General features: G+C 62.0%; 1 protein-coding gene across 6 annotated transcripts in view; it reads left to right on the top strand.

Annotated features, from left to right (window-relative positions):
* The first annotated feature begins 10,103 nt into the window (after window positions 1-10,103).
* Window positions 10,104-14,583, top strand: part of LOC148140860 (uncharacterized) — a 36,092-nt gene continuing 31,612 nt past the window's right edge. The window contains exons 1-2 of one of the 6 annotated variants that reach the window (XM_087979609.1): window positions 10,104-10,151; window positions 10,301-10,400. The gene's annotated coding sequence lies outside the window, so the exon portion shown is untranslated. Of the gene's footprint in view, window positions 10,152-10,187; window positions 10,401-10,951; window positions 11,185-14,583 lie in introns of those variants that run through there. The other 5 variants (XM_087979610.1, XM_087979615.1, XM_087979614.1 and 2 more) reach the window with 5 other exon arrangements.

Genomic DNA, 14,583 nt, shown 5'->3' with positions numbered 1-14,583 from the left:
CTCACTCCATCCCGGGACACGGCCCGTACTCACTCTGTCCCAGGACACGGCCCGTGCTCACACCGTCCCGGGACACGGCCCGTACTCACTCCGTCCCGGGACACGGCCCGTACTCACTCCGTCCCGGGACACGGCCCGTACTCACTCCCCCCCGGGACACGGCACGTACTCACTCCGTCCCGGGACACGGCCTGTGCTCACTCCGTCCCGGGACACGGCCCGTACTCACTCCGTCCCGGGACACGGCCCGTACTCACTCCGTCCCGGGACACGGCCTGTGCTCACTCCGTCCCGGGACACGGCCTGTGCTCACTCCGTCCCGGGACACGGCCCGTACTCACTCCGTCCCGGGATACTGCCCGTACTCACACCGTCCCGGGACACGGCCCGTACTCACTCCGTCCCGGGACACGGCCCGTACTCACTCCGTCCCGGGACACGGCCTGTGCTCACTCCGTCCCGGGACACGGCCCGTGCTCACTCCCACCCGGGACACGGTCCGTGCTCACTCCCCCCCGGGACACGGCCCGTACTCACTCCCCCCCGGGACACGGCCCGTACTCACTCCGTCCCGGGACACGGCCCGTGCTCACTCCCCCCCGGGACACGGCCCGTACTCACTCCGTCCCGGGACACGGCCCGTACTCACTCCCCCCCGGGACACGGCCCGTACTCACTCCCCCCCGGGACACGGCCCGTGCTCACTCCCCCCCAGGACACGGCCCGTGCTCACTCCGCCCCGGGACACGGCCCGTGCTCACTCCCCACCGGGACACGGCACGTGCTCACTCCGTCCCGGGACACGGCCCGTACTCACTCCGTCCCGGGACACGGCCCGTGCTCACTCCCCCCCGGGACACGGCCCGTGCTCACTCCGTCCAGGGACACGGCCCGTACTCAGTCCGTCCCGGGACACGGCCCGTGCTCACTCCGTCCCGGGACACGGCCCGTACTCACTCCGTCCCGGGACACGGCCCGTACTCAGTCCATCCCGGGACACGGCCCGTGCTCACTCCGTCCCGGGACACGGCCCGTGCTCACTCCACCCCGGGACACGGCCCGTACTCACTCCGTCCCGGGACACGGCCCGTACTCACTCTGTCCCGGGACACGGCCCGTACTCACTCCGTCCCGGGACACGGCCCGTGCTCACTCCGTCCCGGGACACGGCCCGTACTCATTCTGTCCCGGGACACGGCCCGTGCTCACTCCCCCCCGGGACACGGCCCGTACTCACTCCCCCCCCGGGACACGGCCCGTACTCACTCCGTCCCGGGACACGGCCCATGCTCACTCCGTCCCGGGACACGGCCCGTGCTCACTCCCCCCCGGGACACGGCCCGTACTCACTCCGTCCCGGGACACGGCCCGTGCTCACTCCCCCCCGGGACACGGCCCGTGCTCACTCCGTCCAGGGACACGGCCCGTACTCAGTCCATCCCGGGACACGGCCCGTGCTCACTCCGTCCCGGGACACGGCCCGTACTCACTCCGTCCCGGGACACGGCCCGTACTCAGTCCATCCCGGGACACGGCCCGTGCTCACTCCGTCCCGGGACACGGCCCGTGCTCACTCCACCCCGGGACACGGCCCGTACTCACTCCGTCCCGGGACACGGCCCGTACTCACTCTGTCCCGGGACACGGCCCGTACTCACTCCGTCCCGGGACACGGCCCGTACTCACTCCGTCCCGGGACACGGCCCGTACTCACTCCGTCCCGGGACACGGCCCGTGCTCACTCCGTCCCGGGACACGGCCCGTACTCATTCTGTCCCGGGACACGGCCCGTGCTCACTCCCCCCCGGGACACGGCCCGTGCTCACTCCCCACCGGGACACGGCACGTGCTCACTCCGTCCCGGGACACGGCCCGTGCTCACTCCGTCCCGGGACACGGCCCGTACTCACTCCCCCCCCGGGACACGGCCCGTACTCACTCCGTCCCGGGACACGGCCCGTACTCACTCCCCCCCCGGGACACGGCCCGTGCTCACTCCGTCCCGGGACACGGCCCGTACTCACTCTGTCCCGGGACACGGCCCGTGCTCACTCCCCCCCGGGACACGGCCCGTGCTCACTCCGTCCCGGGACACGGCCCGTACTCACTCCGTCCCGGGACACGGCCCGTGCTCACTCCGTCCCGTGACACGGCCCGTACTCACTCCCCCCGGGACACGGCCCGTACTCACTCCGTCCCGGGACACGGCCCGTGCTCACTCCGTCCCGTGACACGGCCCGTACTCACTCCCCCCGGGACACGGCCCGTACTCACTCCGTCCCGGGACACGGCCCGTGCTCACTCCGTCCCGGGACACGGCCCGTGCTCACTCCGTCCCGGGACACGGCCCGTGCTCACTCCGCCCCGGGACACGGCCCGTGCTCACTCCGTCCCGGGACACGGCCCGTACTCACTCCATCCCGGGACACGGCCCGTGCTCACTCCATCCCGGGACACGGCCCGTACTCACTCCCCCCCGGGACACGGCCCGTGCTCACTCCGTCCCAGGACACGGCCCATACTCACTCCATCCCGGGACACGGCCCGTGCTCACTCCGTCCCGGGACACGGCCCGTACTCACCCCTTCCCGGGACACGGCCCGTACTCACTCTGTCCCGGGACACGGCCCGTGCTCACTCCCCCCCGGGACACGGCCCGTGCTCACTCCCCCCCGGGACACGGCACGTGCTCACTCCGTCCCGGGACACGGCCTGTGCTCACTCCCCCCCGGGACACGGCCCGTACTCACTCTGTCCCGGGACACGGCCCGTACTCACTCCCCCCCGGGACACGGCCCGTACTCACTCCGTCCCGGGACACGGCCCGTACTCACTCCGTCCCGGGACACGGCCCGTACTCACTCTGTCCCGGGACACGGCCCGTGCTCACTCCCCCCCGGGACACGGCCCGTGCTCACTCCCCCCCGGGACACGGCCCGTGCTCACTCCCCCCCGGGACTCGGCCCGTGCTCACTCCCCCCCGGGACACGGCCCGTGCTCACTCCGTCCCGGGACACGGCCCGTACTCACTGTGTCCCGGGACACGGCACGTACTCACTCCGTCCCGGGACACGGCCCGTGCTCACTCCGTCCCGGGACACGGCCCGTGCTGACTCCGTCCAGGGACACGGCCCGTGCTCACTCCGTCCCGGGACACGGCCCGTGCTCACTCCGTCCCGGGACACGGCCCGTGCTCACTCCGTCCCGGGACACGGCCCGTACTCACTCCGTCCCGGGACACGGCCCGTACTCACTCCCCCCCGGGACACGGCCCGTGCTCACTCCATCCCGGGACACGGCCCGTACTCACTCCGTCCCGGGACACGGCCCGTACTCACTCCCCCCCCGGGACACGGCCCGTGCTCACTCCGTCCCGGGACACGGCCCGTACTCACTCCCCCCCGGGACACGGCCCGTACTCACTCCCCCCCCGGGACACGGCCCGTACTCACTCCCCCCCCGGGACACGGCCCGTGCTCACTCCGTCCCGGGACACGGCCCGTACTCACTCCGTACCGGGACACGGCCCGTGCTCACTCCGTCCCGGGACACGGCCCGTACTCACTCTGTCCCGGGACACGGCCCGTACTCACTCCGTCCCGGGACACGGCCCGTACTCACTCCCCCCCGGGACACGGCCCGTACTCACTCCGTCCAGGGACACGGCCCGTACTCACTCCGTCCAGGGACACGGCCCGTACTCACTCCGTCCCGGGACACGGCCCGTGCTCACTCCCCCCCGGGACACGGCCCGTACTCACTCCGTCCCGGGACACGGCCCGTACTCACTCCGTCCCGGGACACGGCCCGTACTCACTCCCCCCCGGGACACGGCCCGTACTCACTCCGTCCAGGGACATGGCCCGTGCTCACTCCGTCCAGGGACACGGCCCGTACTCACTCCGTCCCGGGACACGGCCCGTACTCACTCCGTCCCGGGACATGGCCCGTGCTCACTCCGTCCCGGGACACGGCCCGTACTCACTCCCCCCCCGGGACACGGCCCGTGCTCACTCCACCCCGGGACAAGGCCCGTACTCACTCCGTCCCGGGACACGGCCCGTACTCACTCCCCCCCGGGGACACGGCCCGTGCTCACTCCATCCCGGGACACGGCCCGTACTCACTCTGTCCCAGGACACGGCCCGTGCTCACACCGTCCCGGGACACGGCCCGTACTCACTCCGTCCCGGGACACGGCCCGTACTCACTCCGTCCCGGGACACGGCCCGTACTCACTCCCCCCCGGGACACGGCACGTACTCACTCCGTCCCGGGACACGGCCTGTGCTCACTCCGTCCCGGGACACGGCCCGTACTCACTCCGTCCCGGGACACGGCCCGTACTCACTCCGTCCCGGGACACGGCCTGTGCTCACTCCGTCCCGGGACACGGCCTGTGCTCACTCCGTCCCGGGACACGGCCCGTACTCACTCCGTCCCGGGATACTGCCCGTACTCACACCGTCCCGGGACACGGCCCGTACTCACTCCGTCCCGGGACACGGCCCGTACTCACTCCGTCCCGGGACACGGCCTGTGCTCACTCCGTCCCGGGACACGGCCCGTGCTCACTCCCACCCGGGACACGGTCCGTGCTCACTCCCCCCCGGGACACGGCCCGTACTCACTCCCCCCCGGGACACGGCCCGTACTCACTCCGTCCCGGGACACGGCCCGTGCTCACTCCCCCCCGGGACACGGCCCGTGCTCACTCCATCCCGGGACACGGCCCGTACTCACTCCGTCCCGGGACACGGCCCGTACTCACTCCGTCCCGGGACACGGCCCGTACTCACTCCATCCCGGTACACGGCCCGTGCTCACTCCATCCCGGGACACGGCCCGTGCTCACTCCGTCCCGGGACACGGCCCGTGCTCACTCCGCCCCGGGACACGGCCCGTGCTCACTCCGTCCCGGGACACGGCCCGTACTCACTCCATCCCGGGACACGGCCCGTGCTCACTCCATCCCGGGACACGGCCCGTACTCACTCCCCCCCGGGACACGGCCCGTGCTCACTCCGTCCCAGGACACGGCCCATACTCACTCCATCCCGGGACACGGCCCGTGCTCACTCCGTCCCGGGACACGGCCCGTGCTCACTCCATCCCGGGACATGGCCTGTGCTCACTCCCCCCCGGGACACGGCCCGTGCTCACTCCGTCCCGGAACACGGCCTGTGCTCACTCCGTCCCGGGACACGGCCCGCGCTCACTCCGTCCCGGGACACGGCCCGTGCTCACTCCCCCCCGGGACACGGCCCGTACTCACTCCCCCCCCGGGACACGGCCCGTACTCACTCCGTCCCGGGACACGGCCCATGCTCACTCCGTCCCGGGACACGGCCCGTGCTCACTCCCCCCCGGGACACGGCCCGTACTCACTCCGTCCCGGGACACGGCCCGTGCTCACTCCCCCCCGGGACACGGCCCGTGCTCACTCCGTCCAGGGACACGGCCCGTACTCAGTCCATCCCGGGACACGGCCCGTGCTCACTCCGTCCCGGGACACGGCCCGTACTCACTCCGTCCCGGGACACGGCCCGTACTCAGTCCATCCCGGGACACGGCCCGTGCTCACTCCGTCCCGGGACACGGCCCGTGCTCACTCCACCCCGGGACACGGCCCGTACTCACTCCGTCCCGGGACACGGCCCGTACTCACTCTGTCCCGGGACACGGCCCGTACTCACTCCGTCCCGGGACACGGCCCGTGCTCACTCCGTCCCGGGACACGGCCCGTACTCATTCTGTCCCGGGACACGGCCCGTGCTCACTCCCCCCCGGGACACGGCCCGTACTCACTCCCCCCCCGGGACACGGCCCGTACTCACTCCGTCCCGGGACACGGCCCATGCTCACTCCGTCCCGGGACACGGCCCGTGCTCACTCCCCCCCGGGACACGGCCCGTACTCACTCCGTCCCGGGACACGGCCCGTGCTCACTCCCCCCCGGGACACGGCCCGTGCTCACTCCGTCCAGGGACACGGCCCGTACTCAGTCCATCCCGGGACACGGCCCGTGCTCACTCCGTCCCGGGACACGGCCCGTACTCACTCCGTCCCGGGACACGGCCCGTACTCAGTCCATCCCGGGACACGGCCCGTGCTCACTCCGTCCCGGGACACGGCCCGTGCTCACTCCACCCCGGGACACGGCCCGTACTCACTCCGTCCCGGGACACGGCCCGTACTCACTCTGTCCCGGGACACGGCCCGTACTCACTCCGTCCCGGGACACGGCCCGTGCTCACTCCGTCCCGGGACACGGCCCGTACTCATTCTGTCCCGGGACACGGCCCGTGCTCACTCCCCCCCGGGACACGGCCCGTGCTCACTCCCCCCCGGGACACGGCCCGTGCTCACTCCGTCCCGGGACACGGCCCGTACTCACTCCGTCCCGGGACACGGCCCGTGCTCACTCCCCCCCGGGACACGGCCCGTACTCACTCCGTCCCGGGACACGGCCCGTGTTCACTCCCCCCCGGGACACGGCACGTGCTCACTCCGTCCCGGGACACGGCCCGTGCTCACTCCGTCCCGGGACACGGCCCGTACTCACTCCCCCCCCGGGACACGGCCCGTACTCACTCCGTCCCGGGACACGGCCCGTACTCACTCCGTCCCGGGACACGGCCCGTGCTCACTCCCCCCCGGGACACGGCCCGTGCTCACTCCGTCCCGGGACACGGCCCGTGCTCACTCCGTCCCGGGACACGGCCCGTACTCACTCCGTTCCGGGACACGGCCCGTACTCACTCCGTCCCGGGACACGGCCCGTGTTCACTCTGCCCCGGGACACGGCCCGTGCTCACTCTGTCCCGGGACACGGCCCGTGCTCACTCCCCCCCCGGGACACGGCCCGTACTCACTCCGTCCCGGGACACGGCCCGTACTCACTCCTTCCCGGGACACGGCCCGTGCTCACTCTTTCCCGGCTCACGGCCCGTACTCACTCTGTCCCGGGACATGGCCCGTACTCACTCCATCCCGGGACACGGCCCGTACTCACTCATCCCGGGACACGGCCCGTACTCACTCTGCCCCGGGACACGGCCCGTACTCACTCATCCCGGGACACGGCCCGTGCTCACTCTGTCCCGGGACACGGCCCGTACTCACTCTGTCCCGGGACACGGCCCGTACTCACTCCATCCCGGGACACGGCCCGTACTCACTCATCCCGGGACACGGCCCGTACTCACTCCGTCCCGGGACACGGCCCGTGCTGACTCCGTCCCGGGACACGGCCCGTGCTCACTCCGTCCCGGGACACGGCCCGTACTCACTCCGTCCCGGGACACGGCCCGTGCTCACTCCGTCCCGGGACACGGCCCGTGCTCACTCCGTCCAGGGACACGGCCCGTACTCACTCCGTCCCGGGACACGGCCCGTGCTCACTCCCCCCCGGGACACGGCCCGTGCTCACTCCGTCCCGGGACACGGCCCGTACTCACTCCCCCCCCGGGACACGGCCCGTACTCACTCCCCCCCGGGACACGGCCCGTGCTCACTCCCCTCCGGGACACGGCCCGTACTCACTCCCCCCCCGGGACACGGCCCGTACTCACTCCCCCCCGGGACACGGCCCGTACTCACTCCGTCCCGGGACACGGCCCGTGCTCACTCCGTCCCGGGACACGGCCCGTGCTCACTCCCCCCCGGGACACGGCCCGTGCTCACTCCGTCCCGGGACACGGCCCGTACTCACTCCGTCCTGGGACACGGCCCGTACTCACTCCGTCCTGGGACACGGCCCGTACTCACTCCGTCCTGGGACACGGCCCGTACTCACTCCGTCCCGTGACACGGCCCGTGCTCACTCCGTCCCGGGACACGGCCCGTGCTCACTCCGTCCAGGGACACGGCCCGTACTCACTCCGTCCCGGGACACGGCCCGTACTCACTCCGTCCCGTGACACGGCCCGTGCTCACTCCGTCCCGGGACACGGCCCGTGCTCACTCCGTCCCGGGACACGGCCCGTACTCACTCCATCCTGGGACACAACCCGTGCTCACTCCATCCTGGGATACGGCCCGTGCTCACTCCGTCCCGGGACACGGCCCGTGCTCATTCCGTCCCGGGACACGGCCCGTGCTCACTCTGTCCCCGGACACGGCCCGTACTCACTCTGTCCCAGGACACGGCCCGTACTCACTCCATCCCGGGACACGGCCCGTACTCACTCCCCCCCGGGACACGGCCCGTACTCACTCCGTCCCGGGACACGGCCCGTGCTCACTCCATCCCGGGACACGGCCCGGACTCACTCTGCCCCGGGACACGGCCCGTACTCACTCCGTCCCGGGACACGGCCCGTACTCACTCCGTCCCGGGACACGGCCCGTACTCACTCCCCCCCGGGACACGGCCCGTACTCACTCCCCCCCAGGACACGGCCCGTACTCACTCCCCCCCGGGACACGGCCCGTACTCACTCCGTCCCGGGACACGGCCCGTACTCACTCCGTCCCGGGACACGGCCCGTGCTGACTCCGTCCCGGGACACGGCCCGTACTCACTCCGTCCTGGGACACGGCCCGTACTCACTCCGTCCTGGGACACGGCCCGTACTCACTCCGTCCCGGGACACGGCCCGTACTCACTCCGTCCCGTGACACGGCCCGTACTCACTCCGTCCCGTGACACGGCCCGTGCTCACTCCGTCCCGGGACACGGCCCGTGCTCACTCCGTCCCGGGACACGGCCCGTACTCACTCCGTCCCGTGACACGGCCCGTACTCACTCATCCCGGGACACGGCCCGTACTCACTCTGTCCCGGGACACGGCCCGTGCTGACTCCGTCCCGGGACACGGCCCGTGCTGACTCCGTCCCGGGACACGGCCCGTGCTCACTCTGTCCCGGGACAAGGCCCGTACTCACTCCGTCCCGGGACACGGCCCGTACTCACTCCGTCCAGGGACACGGCCCGTGCTCACTCCCCCCCCGGGACACGGCCCGTGCTCACTCCGTCCCGGGACACGGCCCGTGCTCACTCCCCCCCGGGACACGGCCCGTGCTCACTCCCCCCCGGGACACGGCCCGTGCTCACTCCCCCCCGGGACACGGCCCGTACTCACTCCGTCCCGGGACACGGCCCGTACTCACTCCGTCCCGTGACACGGCCCGTGCTCACTCCGTCCCGGGACACGGCCCGTGCTCACTCCGTCCCGGGACACGGCCCGTACTCACTCCGTCCTGGGACACGGCCCGTACTCACTCCATCCTGGGACACAGCCCGTGCTCACTCCATCCCGGGACACGGCCCGTACTCACTCCGTCCCGGGACACGGCCTGTGCTCACTCCGTCCCGGGACACGGCCTGCCTGTTTCCTGCCTTGAATCCATGATCTGATTGGTGCCTATTGCTCAGCCAGGAGGGCATCTCCCATCATGCTCTCTTGGTGACTGTGGGTGGGGTTTCATCAGCCACTTGGGGCCAATATCAGAATCTAGTGATCCCCTCGAACAGAATCTATAAATCCTGGTCTTGGAACCCAGGGCCAGCCCTCCCCTCCGAATACTCCTCATCTCTGAATGGTATTGAAATACAAACATGGTCACATAAAGATTTCTGCTTTGATTGGTCTCACAGTGAACAAATATTTGCTTACATCCATGAACCCATGTTCTCAAGCACAGCAGGATCTGATGTTGGGATGTTGGGGGTCGGACGGGGGGTTCAGGCAGTCATGGAGAATATTGCTGAACCAATGCACAGTCATCCAGAATGTGTTCCTGTTTTGTGCTGAACAGAGATTCCTGCTCTCATCCTTGTGTTCCCCATTTCTCACTCACTGCCCCATGTTGTACAGCACAATTGGCCTTTGTTCTGACATGTTTTGTCCTTCGTCTGTCATGTGGGGATATGTTAAATCAGCAAACAAGAACTTTCAATCTTGCTTGGAAATGATTCATTATTCATTAAACCAAGCAGAACTTAAAGTTTTGCTGAATCTCTGGTCTGTTATGGAAAATGAAACTCTACAATCGGCATTTCAGGAAAACTGTTGCCTTATGTTGGAAGAGCAGAGTTAAAGTAAAATGTTTTGACACGTCATTGCTGAATCTCTGAGACAGCAGCAGCACTTCCAGGACAAGTTCAGAAGGTTACTATCTGCAAACAGGATCATCAAGTGTCCACAGTAATTATTCCTGTCTTGCATCTGATCACAGTTTTTTTCCACGTCCCAATACCAGTTGACATGAGACTTTCAGTCACTGAAACAATCAGAGACTGACTTCAATTCCCACCGAGGATGAGAGTCTGACCAGTGTTTCTGTTTTCTAACAGATACAATTATCACAGGAGCTGAGATCTCAGTGACAACCCTGGTCCATCCAGTCCGGACAGTGATTCTCCCACAGCTGGGTTACAGACACTTCACGTACAGGTCAGTGAAACAGACTGCTGTTTGTCAGTTATGATTATGAGGATGATCTTCTACATTATTCTGAGACAGTGAAAGGGTGGCTGAATGTGATAAAAATCAGTGTAACTGTCAGTGTAACAGTTTGAGATATCATTCAAGTGTTTGTGAAATATTTGTGGATATGTGTTTCACTGTAAAACATATATTATGCTTCAATGGATGTGTGTTAGAGACAATCTGAAGGAAAACCCAGTAAAACTAGAAAAGGAGATATACCCATTGGATTTGTCGTTTGTACCACCAGGTATGACCAGTTCATTTCCAAGTATGTTGTTTTGTTACTGTTCTTCCTCTCTCTGAGTTATTCTGGTTTTTCGGTAATATCAGCTTCTGAGTTGGGGGTTGCTCCTGCGTTGTGATATATTAAACATGCTGAATCAGTGCATTGCACTTCCCTGACAAATGTGACTGAGAGACTTCAGTTTTCTACTAACACTGTATCTGTCCATGTCTTCAACACCTTTAGCCTGCTCCTGAGCAGAGTGTCATCTTTTTGCACTTGTTGAATTTTCAACATTCTTCAATGTTGGCATCGTTATTCTGTCTGAATGTTCATTTCTGTGAAAAGACCATGAATCAGGAACGACTGACAGTTTTCCTGTTTTATATCAAGTGCTGTTGCTCCAGGAGGTGAGATCTTAGTGAAATCACTGCATCTCTCCACCCCCTACAGTGATTTCCCACAGAGCTGGAACTTCATGTATGGATCAGTAGAATAATTTCATCTCAAGGGATCCTGTTGAAAGTGAGTATAACTGTCTGAGTATGAAGATTCCTGGTGTATTATTGTGAGACAGCAAGAGTGTATGTGAATGTGACAGTAGTTGTGTTAGTAAACAGTCTTGCATGAGTGTGTACGTATGTGTGTGAAACAATGTTTTTGGAAATGTAAATGAGTACAAAGACATTATATTGTACTTCCATGTGCGCAAAAGTTTGTATAAAAGTCAGGAAGTTATGTTGTCATCAGAAAGGACACTGGTGTAACCACATCTGCAGCTCTGGGTACAGTATAGATCGTTCATGGAGGATGTAAAGGCATTGGAAACAGTTCAGAGAAGGTTTACCAGATTAATACCTGGATTGGTCGGGTGGCCTAATGACTAAAGGTTGGACAGGCTATGTTTGTATCTGCCGGAGTTGATATCTGCCTGTCAAGGCAACTTGATTAAAACTGATTCGATCCAGAGGGATCTTGACAGATTGATTTGGAGAAGGTGTTTTCTCTGAAGGGAGAATTGAGAAGGAGGGATGACTCCTTAAAGAGAGGGGGAAGTTCATTGAAATCAAAGATTAGGTACATTTCTTTTTCTCTTGAAGGGTTCATGAGGAACTGGAATTCTCTCACTGAAATGGCAGTGGAAACAACCCCTTGTGTATTTGTGAGTTGAAGGCAGAAGGATTCTTAGGGATAGAGAAAATTTTCCAGCTTTTCAATGAAAATCCCATTGTTTTCAAAGCTGCAGAGAAGGAGGTGACAATGACCTGGTGCTGAGTTTCTGAGTAGCACACACACAGAAATACACCAGCATCCTGAAGCTCAGTGACAGAGTGTGGAGTGATCACAGATTCGGATTAAATGGGGTGGGGATTGATCAGTTTCCTGCCTGTTGTGTAGAATATCTCCAAGGCAGGGTTTACTGACAGCCACATTGCTTTGCAGCCTTACCTTCTCTCAGGAGCTGTCTCTGAGAGTTTGCAACTTTAGAACAATTTAAATCCTGGAAAGGCCATATTTGCTGACACCTGGGCACGTGCATTTAGACACAGTGAGTTCCAAGGGGGTGGTGTGAGTAATTGGGAGGGTGTTCAGTTATGGGGATGGGGTCAGTGAGAGTAATGGGGGTGGGTGAGCTGAGTGATTGGATGCTTTCTATGTGTGTGTGGTTGGTAGTGATCAGTTTTATATCTAAGTCAGTAGTTAGAGCTGGTTTAATTTCCTCTGTATTTTGTTGGCAGTCAGTTGGCAGTAAGTCAGTCAGAACCCTCTAATGTCCCCAAAACCTGCTGAACAGCCGGGACCTTTCCCAATGGGTTTGTATGTTATGCAGAGACCCTCTGATATTCAGTCTCCTGGGCAGTTACCGCACAGTCAGTGCATTCCCTCTTTCAGGAAGTTCCAGTGGGTATCTTTCCATGTCTCCCCTTGAATGTTGTCCTGATTAGTCACTGTGGGCGAGTGTCTAATGGCAGGGATTGTGGAGAGATCAGTCCTTCTGGGCAGTGGCACTGCTTGCTGGGATGGTTTTACTGACCCAATGATATTGTCTATTTCCTCTGGGATTTTCCAATCAGGAATTCTGGGCTGGGAATTCAGTATCTGCAGGAGGAGGCCATTCAGCCCTGAAGATCATGGCTGGTCTGACTGAGGCATCAGCTCCACTTTGAGATCAGCCACATGATCAGATTGAATTTGTAGAGTAAATCAATACATCGCAATTCAAACTTCCTGGGGAATTACAGACTGGCTGTGTATTGTGTCAGGATTTCCAACAGGAGCATGGGATGAGGTTTTCCCTGATATAGGAGAATGGGATTGTTATATACTTGATGAGAAATTACAGACTCGACAATAAGTTTGAACAAGAAATGGTTTGTCACATATTAAGGATCTGTAGACAGCCTTCCATGTGGACCACTGTCTCCATTGGATCCATCATAGAAACCCCACAGTGTGGGAAACAGGCCCTTCAACCCTTCACATCAACCCTCTGAAGAGCATCCCCCTCCCAAACCCATTCCCATTACTCTACATTTAACCCCTGAATAACCACCACATCCCTGCACATCATGGGCAATAATCTTTGGACTGTGGGAGGAAACCAGAGCACCCAGAGGAAACCCATGTCGACACGGGGAGAATGTGCAAACTCCACACAGACAGTCTCCCGAGGGTGGGATCGAATCTGGGTCCCTTGCGCTGTGGGGCAGCAGTGCTAATCACTGAGCCACCATGACACCCCTAGAATCTATGGTGCATCTCACAAGTAGCTCTCTCTCTCTCTCTCCCTCCCTCCCTCTCTCTCCCTCTCTCTCTCGTGGGCTCATATCTCCACAGTTGGAGGTGTTACTCACACTGTACCAGACAGTGACCCTTTCAAACCTTTGATCAAGGACAGGGATTTTCTTTTAAACATGTTTGATAATTAGTCAAAGGAAAGTTCTGGAATGTGCCTTTGTAAAAGAAGTCAGGAGAAAGAAGCAGTTGATTTTTTTTGTTGCGGTTCATCCAGAGCAACTCGGTGAAGCAGGACCCTGTGCTCTATGGGCTGTTCCCGAGGCCACACACTGAGACAAATGTTGAACGTGCCTGCAGGACCATCAATCCAGTGAAAGATCTCTTTGGTGTCTTTGAGTTGCCCCTGACCAAGTGTTGCTGACTGGCATATTCCAAGGTCCAAGGACCATGTGCTGAGGGATCACTAAAGCTTGAGGCAGATGCTGTCAAGGCACAGTGGGGAAAGACCACTGTCTGAGGTCTTTCTGCCAAAGTTTAATGGGGGTTTGTTCAGTTAAGAGACTCTCTAGTGCTTCATATGCAAGTTAATATAGTCTTGTACAGTAAGAGATACCTTTGGTTTATTTGTTGGATAGAATCAAACTCCAATGTTTGTTTTTTTTCTTCACATGCTGTTTTACAGAACAGAACTGTATTTGTGATTATGTGTGTATAAAGAGGTTTTTTTGTGAGTAAAACATACTTTTGAATGAGAACATGTAAAAGGCCTAATGCCTTGGTTGAGGGTGTGACTGGTAGAATATGTCTCTCTGTCCTTAACAAAGATGTTGTTGATGTTATACTGCTAGAGGATGTTGGTAAGACACTGGCAGGACGGCAAGTTGCAAGTTATGTCAGAAAGGACTGAATGATTTTGCATCCAAGGTTTCTGATGGAAAAGAACAATAGAAATTGCAGAGGCTCTGATCAGTATTTCTCAATCTCTACAGAGACATTGAGGTGCCAGAGGATTGGGGAATTGTAAATGTTCCTCCAGAAACCCAGAGATTCAGACAGGTTATGGTGTAGATGGGAGGCCCTTCAGCCCATCCTGTTTGCAGTGCCTCCCTGTTCAGTCGAACTTACCTCCTGCCTTTTCCCCATACCTCTGCACATTATTTCCATTTAAACCATCTGATAGCCTCT

The sequence above is a fragment of the Chiloscyllium plagiosum genome, unplaced genomic scaffold, assembly GCF_037043375.1.
Source record: "Chiloscyllium plagiosum isolate Xiang-an unplaced genomic scaffold, Cpla_swu_hap1 HiC_scaffold_35, whole genome shotgun sequence".
Lineage (NCBI taxonomy): Eukaryota > Metazoa > Chordata > Chondrichthyes > Orectolobiformes > Hemiscylliidae > Chiloscyllium > Chiloscyllium plagiosum.
The sequence above is the reverse complement of the archived record's forward strand: the minus strand, read 5'-3'. Positions and strand labels throughout refer to the sequence as shown.